Source organism: Podarcis melisellensis, assembly GCF_964234715.1.
Source record: "Podarcis melisellensis genome assembly, chromosome: 4".
Lineage (NCBI taxonomy): Eukaryota > Metazoa > Chordata > Lepidosauria > Squamata > Lacertidae > Podarcis > Podarcis melisellensis.
In genome coordinates, this window is record NC_138531.1 from 75,905,253 (window position 1) to 75,918,719 (window position 13,467).

At 44.2% G+C, this 13,467-nt stretch overlaps 1 protein-coding gene across 2 annotated transcripts in view; it reads left to right on the top strand.

Moving 5' to 3' along the window:
• LOC309368969 (galactosylgalactosylxylosylprotein 3-beta-glucuronosyltransferase 1-like) overlaps window positions 1-13,467 on the top strand; it is a 55,544-nt gene that overhangs the window by 21,808 nt on the left and 20,269 nt on the right. The window contains exon 2 of one of the 2 annotated variants that reach the window (XM_081909437.1): window positions 8,498-8,597. The exons of the other annotated variant lie outside the window; for it this stretch is intronic. The gene's annotated coding sequence lies outside the window, so the exon portion shown is untranslated. The remainder of the gene's footprint in view (window positions 1-8,497; window positions 8,598-13,467) is intronic. 2 annotated transcript variants of the gene reach the window in all.

A 13,467-nucleotide genomic window follows, 5' to 3' on the forward strand; every position in this document is an offset into this window, starting at 1 on the left:
ACAACCCCATAGTCACCTTTGACTGACGTTAACCATCCAGGGGTCCTTTACCTTTTTACCTTTATGATGATGATGATGATGATTATTATTATTAATTTCATTTCTATACAGCTTTATATTTTTAAGGTGGGGGATCTCAAATCAGTTTACAAACTACTTTAAAGCATCAAATAAAACAATCTAGAACAAAACATTACTGTACTGAAGAAAGTCAAATATAAAGTATGCATTTAAATACAATTAACACTCTTTCAAACATAATTAACAGGGAACAAAAATATTATCCTAAACATTTTTTTATTAAAAAAAACAAAACACTACAGAGGAGGTCAACTACAGAATGCACATTTAGCAGAGCAAAGTTAACAAAACAATTATCTTAAACATTTCAAAAGAAAGCATTACTAAGTGAAGTCAGATATAAAATACATGATTTGAAAGACCATAGCACCAAAAGATCTTGGACCAACATGTCCATGCAAGCCGATTTCTGAAGTTTGGTGTAGTTGAGCTGCTGAAAAAAAGAAAAAAAAAAGCCTTCTAGTTCTTAGGTAAAGGTAAAGGTACCCCTAACCGTTAGGTCCAGTCGTGGACGACTCTGGGGTTGTGCGCTCATCTCGCTCTGTAGGTCGAGGGAGCCAGTGTTTGTCCGCAGACAGCTTCCGGGTCATTTGGCCAGCGTGACTAAGCCGCTTCTGGTGAAACCAGAGCAGCACACAGAAACACTGTTTACCTTCCCGCCGGAGTGATACCTATTCATCTACTGGCACTTGATGTGCTTTCGAACTGCTAGGTGGGCAGGAGCTGGACTGAACAACAGGAGTTCACCCCATCGTGGGGATTCGAACTGCCGACCTTCTGATCGGCAAACCCTAGGCTCTGTGGTTTAGACCACAGCGCCACCCGCATCCCTTTCCAGTTCTTAGATGTTCACAAAATCTTCTATTCAGGCACTACCTCCAAACTACAGGATAGAAATCTTTCAGTGCAGTGCTCCAGTAAATTGAAACTATTGTTGTTTTCTCCTTCCCACCTCCCTAAAGCTTCATTTAGCCTCTCCACCAAAAGCCAATTTCACAAACCAGGTAATAAGTGGATGTGTTCAGAATAAACCTAAGACTAGGTGAGAAGGGCAGCCTTTTGTTTACCTTCCCAAGTGTTTCCTGTGATTGTCCTAATGGTGATGAAGCATAGCTCATGCAAGAATGCTGGAAGTTCCTGGACCATGAGGTGCAACTGTGGTGGAATCTACACACATATAAAAAAACACTGTGAAAATGCTTTAAAAAAAACACTTTGAAAAATACATTGAATTTGTCATGGCTCAGTGTCGGCATATAGTGTCACATTTGTATATTGTACTTTACAACAGGTTTAAAACGTTTTGTTTACAGCTGTGTAGTTGAGTGCTGTGTTTCTAAAAGACATGGACCTGCAATGAGGAGCAAGTGCAAATGAGCTTGCTGCAGGGGTTGGGGCTAAGATACAGGGTATTATTAGTCAGGAACTCACCTGCCTATATGACCATAATGTGGTATTATGTGGAGTGCTCTAGGGCAACCTCTAGCCCTCCAGATGTGGTTGGACTCTAGCTTCAATTATCCCTGACCATTAGCCATACTGGCTAGAGCTGATGGGAGCTGGCCTCCAACAGCATCTGGAGGGCCACAGATTCCCTATCCCTGGCCTAGACAATCTGTATTAGGAGGCAGCTAAATAGGGAACAGGACGTGGGTGGCGCTGTGGGTTAAACCACAGAGCCTAGGACTTGCCGATCAGAAGGTCGGCGGTTCGAATCCCCGCGACAGGGTTGTTCAGTCCCAGCTCCTGCCCACCTAGCAGTTCGAAATAAAATAAAGGGAAATAAAAGATTAGGCTGAATTCAAATTAAAGACCAGGCAGAATAGCTCTGTCTTACAGGCCCGACGGAAGGAGGTTAAATCCTGAAAAGGCCCTGGCCCTGGTGGAGGATAGTCTGACTTCCTTAGGCCCGGGACCTCTAAACTATGGTTATTCATGGACCTTAAGGTCCTCTGCGGGGCTTACCAGGAGAGGCGGTCCCGTAAACCCCATTGCAGGGGGTTGACCTAGAGTCCTTTCCAACACTACAATTCTATGAGTCTATATCTATGTGTATGTGTGTATTTGTGTGTGTTGTACTGACAGTTAAAAATAAATAAATTCAATGTTATCTCCATGGGGCCCTGTGGGAAAGTGGGGTTAAAATGTGCTAAATAAATGGAATTGGCACCCAGTGCCCTTATACTGCCACTGCTCCCATTGACACCCCCGTGCAGGTTGTAACAGAGTGACCATTGCCTCCTTTCTTGCCTCCTCTTGCTTTGCATGCTGCAACTTTTTCTTCCCTTATAAGCAGTACATCCCCAATGTGCAGCTGAGCTCTGACACAATACAGATAACAAGAGGACCAGTTCGGTGAATCTGTGCAGAGCCGTTCTCTGATGCGGAAAGCAGTGTGAGAAACCTGCTCATTACAGATGTGTTTCTCTTTTTTTGGGGGGGGGGAGGATCTGCTTAAACAACTATCTCATTAAGTCTGCATAACAATGAAAGAGCAAGGAGAAGCCAAGCCCATGATTAGCAGAACTCCGTCTCAGTAGCTACCTCCTTGAGTCAGTGTTATCCTGTTTCTTAGGGTGATCTATGCCTGGTGACCAGCTGCTCCATCAGCCACAAGCTGCTCCCACAGTCCATAGAATGATATGGATAAACCGTAAGCTCAAACAGTATGTTGAACCCGCTCTGATAAATCTGCTGCAGCTGATTTGAATCCCCTTGTTAGCCCACCTCCCCTTTGCGTAACAGGGGATGAACGTCTTTGCATACATAGCTCTCCTCACTGCAGTGCGCTGGCAGGAAAATGTACTGTGGGATTTTTTTTAAGAAAAGAAAAGAAATTGGTTGTGCTCCGTTGCGTTTTTCAGAATGGATGCTAAGTGTTGATTGCTGTGTTACCATTTGGTGTCCCCGGTCTAATCAAGTATTAAAAAGGTTCAAATTTGTACAAAGCATCCCATGTTTTTGGAATCTAAGCACCAGTTCATCCTCCACAGAAGAGCTGGACCGCCACAGTTTAGGAAGGACGTTGATAAGTTGGAATGTGTGCAGAGGACCGAGATGAGCAAGGGTCTGGAAATCAAGCCTTATGAGGAATGATTGAGGGAGCTGGGTATGTTTAGAGTTGGAAGAGAGGGAACTGAGGGGGATACAATAGCCATCTTAAAATATCTCAAGGGCTGTCAGATGTTGTAAGATGGAGCAAACTTGTATTCTCCTGCTCTGGAGGGTAGAACCAATGGCTTCAAGTTACAAGGAAGGAGATTCTGTCTAAACATTTGGAAAAGGAGATTCTAACTAACACCAGGAAGAACTTTCTGAGAGTAAGAGCTGTTCAACAGTGGAACAGTCTACCTTGGGAGGTTGTAAACTCTCCTTCCTTGGAGGCTTTTAAGCAGAGGTTGGACGGCCATCTGTCCTGGATGCTTTAGCTGAGAGTCCTTCATTGCAGGGGGTTGGACTAGATGACCCTTGGGTTCCTTCCAACTCTATGATTCTAGGTAGATAGAGGGGTGTGATCAAGGAATACTGGAAGAAGCCAGCGATCAACTACTGCAGGAGTTACCAAACTGTGAACTGCAAGTTTTCTTTCAGGTGGTCTGAAAGAAAGGTGGGCCCGCATTAAAATATCTGTGTGGATTTCAATTGTATTTTTATTGCTTCTATTACCATTTGTATTTAGTTTTATTGGGTTACAATTTGAGTTCTGTAGAATTCAAATTGTGAAATAGTAAAATACAATTTAAGAAATGAAAGTGGCTATAAAAAATACAATTAAAAACCGCATGGAATGTAGCCCAGCACATTACAAGCTGCAGAAAAAAATCATTTAAGTGGTCCACCAAGACCCCCAAGATTTTCCAGTGGTCCATTGTGGGAAAGGTTTGGGATCCACTGACTCCATTCCCTTGGATCTGATGGTCTATTGGCACTTTACCATTTTCCTATGACAATGCAACCTTCCATGCCACAATTTTCAGAGTTACCTGAATAAGAATGTGATCAGGCTGGATAGCTGTTTCATAAAAGCCGCCTGTGGCATGTGGAGGCATGAGCCACCAAGGCTCAAATAACCATAGACCAAACACCAGCTTTGGAACCTCGTTTTTTAGCCAGTGTATCCCTTGCAGAAAGGGACGCGGGTGGCACTGTGGGTTAAACCACAGAGCCTAGGACTTGCCGATCAGAAGGTCGGCGGTTCAAATCCCCGCGACGGGTGAGCTCCCGTTGCTCGGTCCCTGCTCCTGCCAACCTAGCAGTTCGAAAGCACATCAAAGTGCAAGTAGATAAATAGGTACTGCTCTGGCGGGAAGGTAAACGGTGTTTCCGTGCGCTGCTCTGGTTCGCCAGAAGTGGCTTAGTCATGCTGGCCACATGACCCAGAAGCTGTACACTGGCTCCCTCGGCCAATAAAGCGAGATGATCACTGCAACCCCAGAGTCAGCCACGACTAGACCTAATAATGGTCAGGGGTCCCTTTACCTTTACTTTATCCTTTGCAGACTATGTCCTGGAAGACCAGGGTTCAAATCTCCACTCAGCCGCAAAACTCACTGGGTGACCTTGGGCCAGTCACTGCCTCTCACCCTAGCCTACCTCACAGGATTGTTGTCAGGATTAAATGATGGAGAGGATCACATTCACCACCTTGAGCTCCTTGGAGGAAAAGTGGGATATAAACGTGACAAATAAAGTAGATAATAAATATATATCCTGTGTATGGATTTTCCAGGACCTGTACACCCACCCACCCCTCAGTTGTGTATTTATGGGCTGACCTACCTCTTTGGGGAGGGGGCACAGAAAATGTGACACAATTCTGTGACGTTACCACTTCAAGATACAGGTGGGTGTGTGGAGAATCACACAACTGTTGTGCTCCTCTCAGGCACTCTCCAGCCGGTACATACGACATCTGCACAGTTGTATCTCACACAGCCCTCGCCCTTGCAACTGACGTTAACAGCAGAGGAGTAGAGACAACTGCTTTCCCCCCAGTAATAAAAACACCGCTGTGTAGCTGCTGGGGAAAACACAATATCCTGATAGCAAGCATTACTCGGCCAAAGAGATATCTGGAATGCACACAACTCTCGCATGGTAATGACGGCATCTTTCGTTGCACAAGGAAAATACTTTAAATAGAAAAAAATTAACCCTGGGTGTTTTGAAGCAGGCAGGGGGTGAAAAGATACAGATCTATAGCAAATTCTGTTCTTGACCCCATATCACAGCATCTGCTTGTTCTGAGATAGTAGGAAACTGCCTTATGCTGAGACCGTTAGTCCATCTATGTCAGATGGCAATGGTGGTTGCTCGCTAGTAACCAGTCAGGATTCCGACCTGTCTTTTACAGGTTTTATTATGGTGCAAAACTATTTACAGTGCAGAACCACAAGTTCCTCAATCGCTAGCAAAATCCGGGAGTGGTCGTTTCTGTGTCCTCCCCCAACATAAGAGCTTAGTCACCCCCAGCCTTTTCATTCCTTCTTTGCATTTTACACCTCTGCGCAAGGTGGGTGACAGAAGAGGCGTGCTTCCCTCCTGGCCGGCTTGACCAGGAGTGGTGCTGAGGCTCCCAGCAGCATCCTCTAGCCCTTTCCCCTCCTTAACCCTGGAGCGGTGGCTTTCCCCACCCTCAGACTGACGAGGTGCGGCGCTGGGGCTCCCAGCAGCATTCTCTGGTCCCTTCCTCTCTTCCCCACTGGAGGCGTGGCTTTCCCCACCGCAGGAAGAGGAACTGCTTGGCAAGATTTTTGAAGGTTCCCTGTGTCCCAACCGCCCCTCTCCCTCCCTTCCCTGTTCCGATGGCAGTTCCCTGACAATCTAGTTCAGTATTGTCTACACTGACTGGCAGCTGTTCTCTGGGATATCAGACAGGGATGGATATGCCAGGGATTGATTTTTTTTAAAAAAGATATTTATTGGCAATTTCACAAATTTTATAAAACATAAAAATCACAAAAAACAAAAACAAAAATACATACAAAAAACCCCCACATGTATAACTTCATTCCCTTATGTGCATGAAACTTACTTTCCCGACCTCCTCATACCTCTCCTTACTGTATTCCATTCTCTAAGTCTCTTCAACAAATCCTTCCCTTAGTTTCTGTTAGATTTTTAAGCTTACTTTTCATATTCACATAAAAATTACAGCTAGCATCCCCTTAATTTCAAAATCAACATCGTCTTAACATTCAACAATTTTACAATATTTCTTAAGATAGTCTAGGAGATGCCAGGGATTGAAACTGGGACCTTCTACATGCTGGGCACATGATCTGCCCCTGAGCTATGGCGCTTCCCTTCCAAGTGGGATGTGGAGGGAGGAGGGTGGCAGTGGGCAACAGGAAGTTGCTCCTGATTTCAGGGAGCAGAAAGAAGAGCTGCCAAGCACCACAGACACCCGAGCCGGCATGAATTATGCATCCCTTGTCTGAAGAGAGGTCAGCCTCATCAATAATGGAGGAAAGGCTCCCCGCTCTGCCTTCTGCCTGCATCTTCCAGCACCAACAACTCATGAAATCTGCATGGACTTTCTCAGGGTGTTTATGGGCTGCCGGGGGAAAGAAGCCGCAGAGCAGGAAGCAACCGGCACATCGAGCTGCGGCAAATTTCTGCGCATGTTTACAAGGCACCGAATGAGTGCGGGATTCATTTGCACAGATCTGATTAGATCCTTTATGGCACAGGCCCACAAATGCACGCTTGCCTGTGAAATGCTGCTGAGTCCAGCTCGTGCATCCGGGTTTGGGACTTGTAATGCTGACTTTGTTTCACCAACTGGTGAGAAATTTTAAGGCAAACACATCTGTACTCACCAGCACAGTGTCCTGTTTAGTTTAAAAGAAAAACAAAGAAAAAAAGAGTCACTTCTCCAAGTTTTCCAGTGTTGTTGTTAAGGCCAGATGGGCAGGTTATTTGCCTGCCCTGTTATGTGTTTTTTTTAAAAGCAAAAATACTCATGTGGTGCATATCTGAATGTCAGGGCTGGGCCATGCAAGGCTGGACTTGAAACCAGGCCCAGGAAGAGCCTTGCTGTCTAGCGCTAGAACTTGACTTGAGCAGGGTCTGTGCTAACCTAGGGCTGAATCTGATGTGCAGTGGGCAAAGGCCACTGATATGTTGATCAGGCCTGGACAAAAGCCCAATATCCTGTTCTTGTTTTTGTTCTTGTTGTTCTGGCCAGTACAGGCCTGGCCTATACAGAGGCTGCCAATCTCAGGGACTGGTTTTCCATGGCTCTGAGGCCTGAGTTTCGACAGACCTAGGCAGCTCACTAAGGATACGTCCAAACCTGGTTTGAGTCTCTGGATGCTAGAGGGTACCTCCAGACTGTCATAGCTTTGTGAGGTGGATAGTGGGAAGTTTAGGTTTTCACAATGAAAGTGGATTAAAGCATTCTGTTGCCCAAGCGCTACCAGTCCAATTATTTTTTTAAAATGTCTTTTGCGATTAGGAAAGTGGCAGGGAAAATGCACTTAGGTTGGTGTGTCACCTCCAGACTGTGGAATAACTAGACTCATATAACCAACATGCTTAAATCTTATGCATGAAGGGGTTAAGACCATAAAGTAAGCTGTCCTGCCAGACTTAGCTCACCTTGGGAGGGACTGTGCAATCAAGTCTTTGTTCCTTCGGTCTACCAGAGAAGCTCAACGCGTGAGGAGATCTGAGATGGTTGCTGCAGCTCAGACCACATGGCTTTCACAAGCCATGCTTGTGTTCCTATACCAATAAGTCAGGTTCTTTCACCACAGTAACTAAGACGAGTTTTACTGCCTGTGCAGCTTTTCTGACTTCTATATGGAAAAGCACATGAATCTGAGTTATTAAGTAAGCCATTTTTAACTTACCAAATGTGTGGTCTTTTTCTATGCTGGGGGAAGAGGGAAACTTTGGAAAGAACTCACAAGGGCATATTGTAAAGGTCTAACAGCCTGTATTTCCACGCTTTACTTTGCTGCATATTTTGTGATTTTAAATCTCTGCTGGTGTTCTCTCTCCAAAGAGTCCTTGCGCCAAGCATGGATCTTGGCATCCAGGAACTTTCCTTTTCATATAACAATTTTTTCTTTGCCAACCAACACAGACCTCATATGGGTGTCCCTCCTATGTTTGAGATCCTGCCCAATGCCATTTCCACCACTGGAATGAGCACATGGCAGAAAGTCCACCTCCAACCTCACCTACTGTCTCAACCAGCCTAATACACTTGAGTGCAGATCTTCCAGTCATCATTAAGGGTCATAGATTTAAACTCTCCCTTTGAAAGACACAGTTTGCACCATTTTTAAGGAAAGAAAACATGTTTTATCTTTCTGCAATTAAATACTCTGTGGCACAAATAAATAATTGGTTTTCATGAGCATGGCAAAACTTTTATTAAACTTCCTTCCTCTTTTTCTTCTCCTAGGTTTGGTTTGGTTTTCGTTAGAGGGATGCAGGAAGATTAGAAAAGCTGGCCTCCAATGTATTCCTGGACTGCAGTTCCTGCCTATCAGTTTGCATTAAAGGTAACGTAAGGGGCACCAGATATTTGTGTGAATCTCACCAACCAAAAAACTTCAAATTCCCTTCCAGGCTCCACACAGATATGCACACCAACCACATGCCTGGTGCATAGAGAAAAGGGCCTTAATCCCACTCTTGAAATTAATGTTCCTATTTCTTTCTTGGCATCATCACACACCTGGTTACAAATATGTGATAAAGCATTTACAGCCTGACCCAGATTCACTGCCCTCTGAGAGCAAAGCGAGATGTTTGTTTGATATAAAACATACAGCTGTGTGTTAAGTTTGAACTTTAATCAGAGGGGTGTGTACTTAAGCATGTCCTTGTGTGTGATCCTTTCAGGGAAGGTTTAATGCAGAGAAGGGAGGGTTGTTTCTTGCTTTCATAGTGTGATCAGAGCCAAAATCACTTTCTACGTACAGATAGAAAGGTGTTTTTTCCCCTCCCTAAGATTGCATAGCTCCCCCCAAAGAATCCTGGGAACTGTAGTTTGTTAAGGGTGCTGGGAATTGTAGCTCTTTAGGGTGTAGTTCTCAGAATTATTTGGGGGAAAGCCACATGCTTTAAAAGTATGAGGTGAATTTGACCTAAGCGTTGTAGTTACACTGGTGAGAGGTGATTTTGGCTCCATTCACCCTGGGGAAGAAAGAGAGAGGCTCATATATATGTCCATATATGAATGATCCAGCTTGGGAACTTTGCCTGCCACAGCAAAGACTGCGCCATCCAAATGTGTTTTTTGCATTAGTAAGTCTTCCATTGCTGTTAAGGGGATGTTTCTTTCCAGTATAAATACTAAGCGCAAGGGCCTAATCCAGATAAGCAGCAGTTGGAGGTTTAAAGCCCTTTTCCTTCTCATCGCCACCATCAGAGCGTCCATCCCAGTCATCTCCCCCTGTATGGGCCAGTTTCATATACGCAGCTAGAATGGAAATAGCTAGCAGTTGGACCGCAACCCAGCTGCCAAGGCCTACTCACCGGAGCCAACGATTACAGAAACTGGCTTTGTTTTCGTTTGCTTGTTTTGTTTTTTTAAAAAAATATAAATCTTTATAAGTTCAAAATACAATCATACAGTAAAGGTAAGTATAACAAAATTAAGCACAAAAAAGAAGAAGAAAAAGAATTCGTCACCTCAAAAAGAACCACATATTTACCGTATTTTTTGCCCCATAGGATGCACTTTTTCCCCTCCAAAAATGAAGGGGAAATGTGTGTGCGTCCTATGGGGCGAATGCAGGCTTTCGCTGAAGCCTGGAGAGCGAGAGGGGTCGGTGCGCACCGACCCCTCTCGCTCTCCAGGCTTCGCGCAGATCTCTGCAAGCACCGGGCTCCCACGGCTTGCAGAGAGTTGCCTGCATGCCGAAGGCTGGGCTCGCTGAGCTCCCACGGCTTGCGGAGAGTTGCCTGTTCTGGGGACTGGGGTCGGGGGAAGCTCGGGCTTCCCCCACCCCAGCCCCGCGCCTGGGGGGGAAATAATTTTTTCCCCTTTATTCCCCCCCCCCAAAAAAAAACCTAGGTGCGCCTTATGGGACGGTGCATCCTATAGGGCGAAAAATACGGTATATAACATCATGTCTTATCCAATAAAGTTTTTATAGAAACCGGCTTTCAGGGACAAACGTAACAAATATATGTGGCCAATTGTGTCACGTGACCAGATTTCTTTAATCCCTTGTCTGGCATGTATACAGTCTGTCACACCCTTTACCTTTGCAGCTGGTTAAAATTAATTGCTCCATAATTTGAGTATCATACTTAACTGTTCAAAACGAACCTGCCGAGTGTAGCATGTGAAATGGAAGGTTGTGCTCTGTGCTTTTCCTTGGGGCTCCACGTAGATGAATATGCAGATCTGCTTCCTGCGGAGAGATTTTGCTTGTAAAGATATGGGCAGATATGTGTAGAATGACAGATCTAAAGCATGCTTGTTCACACTGTCAACAATCTTTGAATGGCTGCTAATTCCAAGAGTCTCCTCCTCCTCCTCCTCCTCCTCCTCCTCTTCTTCACATACAAAATTATATTCATTTTACCTCTTTGACTTGAAACCAATACTTGCTTTCCTTGAATACAGGGATGGGAACCTGTGGTCTGCCAAATGATGCTGGACTATAGTCATCTCCCATCAGCCCCAGACAGCTTGACCACTGGGCTGGGATGATGGGAGATGTTGGCCAACACATCTGGAGGACTACAGGTTCCCCATGCTTATTTAGCCAACCCTTCTGACTCATAACCCCCACCCACAATTATTAGCTGGTTGCGTAGATGACAGGAACACTTAAGTTAAAGGGGAAGCGTCTGTTTCAAAGGCTGTGTCTCAAACTTTTAATTATGAAGCTCTCCTTTAGATATCTCTATATAAAAGGAAAACGGATGATGGATGACTGAAATTAAAGCGAGACGTGTATAATTGGAAATCGGCTCAAGGATCTTAGGCAGCATATTGAAGGCATCCATCATTCGGCCAGTGAATGTTGTTATAGGTGGTTAGGAATGAAGTTCCGAAGCAGGTATTAACAGATATGGGAGCTGAGAAGAGGAAACCGCAGAAAAGAAGAAAGGTGATGAAAGGGAACAGGGAGTGACGAGAGCTCATTTCTGATCCTAGCTTTCAGAGGCCCTTCCAACATTTATAAGCTTCATTTAAACTATTAATACTAGTGTATAGGCAAATGTCATGCACATCTGCCCCATTTTTGTCTCTTTTTGGTGATGTAGTTCACATTTTTTGACTCTTTGTATAAGTGGCCACCCAAATGTAACCAGTTGTGACCACCTGACCAGTATACTTGCATGGTGTGTTTCCAGGCACTGGTTTGTTCATCCTTTGAGTCCTGTAGGTGTACTTTTGAAATCATAGTTTTTAGAGCAGCATTTAGAATGTGAAACGTCAAAAAAAGCAGCCGCTGGTTGCTGTTATTTCATTGCTCCTGAGCAAAGCCCTCCAGAAAGTATCTAGTGCATTCAGACATTACAAATCTGACACCATGTTAATTAAAGGGATGTTGCCATGTGAGCACGTGTCTCAGTGAAAAAGTAAAGGGACCGAGTGAAAATGTTGTGTTAACTGCTCTATTCTGTGCATGTATTGTATTCAGAGATCCAAAATATGATTTGGAACAAGTTATCCAGGCTGGCTCGTTTAAATCTGTTTGTGTTTGTCCCTTGATACAGTTGGAACAGGAAGTAGTTCATCATCATTATGTGTCATGAATGCATCATCCCACTCCTTTCCATAATTAATCTGGAAATCTGTTTTAAACACAACTGCTTTCGCTGCTCACTATTAACCGTTTTGCCCTCTGCTTCTAGTAATGAGAACAAGTTACATCATTGTTCGGATTTCTTTTGTCCCTGGTATATTTAAATGCACATTCACAATAGCATTTTCCCCTGCCAGCTGTGGATCTTTCCCTGTTGCATATAGTTCTTTAGTCATTCTCTACGTCTCCCAGTGCCTAATTTGCATGAATTGTTTTCCATTCATCTGTTTTTATGATATGTCACTGCCCTTCACAGTTCTTCTAAACTCCTAACAAAAGTTGCTTGAGTTTTTGCAGAACGCCTTTAACTCTCAAAACTTCTCATGGCATTTTTCCATTCCCAGGTTTTTAAGTGGAATATTAGGGGCGGTACAGCACAAGCACAAACTAGGCACCCAGAGCTGACCTGAAGGTGTATAGCATTATGAATGGAGAGAGATGCTTTTCTCCCTCTCTGTAACACTAAAACCCAATGAAGCTGAATGCTGAAAGACTGACAGCAGACAAAAGAAGTATTTATTCACACAGTGCATCATTTAACTATGGAATTCATTCCCACAAGAAGGAGTAATAATGCCCACCAACTTCCAGAGCTTGAAAAGGGGGTTAGACAGATTCATGGGGAATAAGCCTAATAATGGATAACAGTCAGGATGGCTTTGTGCTGCCTTCAGTGTCAGAGGCAGTGTGCCTCTGAATACAAGGTGCTAGGCATAACAAGTGGGGGGGAGGAGTGTTTGTCCTCCTATCCTGTTTGTGGAGTTTCCATAGGCATCTGGTTGTCTGCTGTGAGAACAGGATGCTGGACTAGATAGGCCTTTGGTCTGATCTAGTAGGACGACCCTAATATTCTTGAGGTGTGAGTGCATGCTGGCAAAGGTGTGTCGTCATGGCGAAAGTGCTCTCCTTCCCATTCAGAACATTCCCTTTTTATACGATGGGGTAAAATGGCAAAATTGTTGACATCAATTGGAGCACTAGACTGATGATGACTGCTTGGTCTTTCTCAAATGTCACTGTAAACTTTGGAAAGAACACTAATTAAACACTGGAAGGAAGACTAGCTGTGCACATGTAAAGTGAAGATTGGACTCGTGGTGAAGAACAAACTGAATGTGAGTCAGCTATGCGACACTCCAGCACAAAAGGCCAGTTCAATTCTGGTTTGTGGAAACATTCTACCCAAGGCTCAAGCAGGAATAATATGTTTTATGCTGCACTGGCAAGGCCTCATGTAGATTACTAGCAACATCACAGTTCCAGGAGCATGTTGCTAAATCAGAAAAGATTCAGAGCTCAAGTTAAACCTGTCAGCTGAGGAAAGGCTTGAAGCACCTATGTATGTACTCAGCCTAGAGAGAACAAGATAGAGCTATTTTTTTAAAAAAAAAAATCCAACCCTTTAGCAACAGTTTTTGTTTTTTTAAAAGCAATGACGTAATTGACTTTGTAAACGTATGGCTGTAGCACAGGGACTCACGAAGATGCCTGGTAAGTATGTGAACCAGCTTTTCAAATGAAATACTTGTAGTTGTGCTTTTCGTATCAGGAACGGCCACGGTCATATTTCTTCCAAGCAGGTGAGAAAATTTGCTTTGTG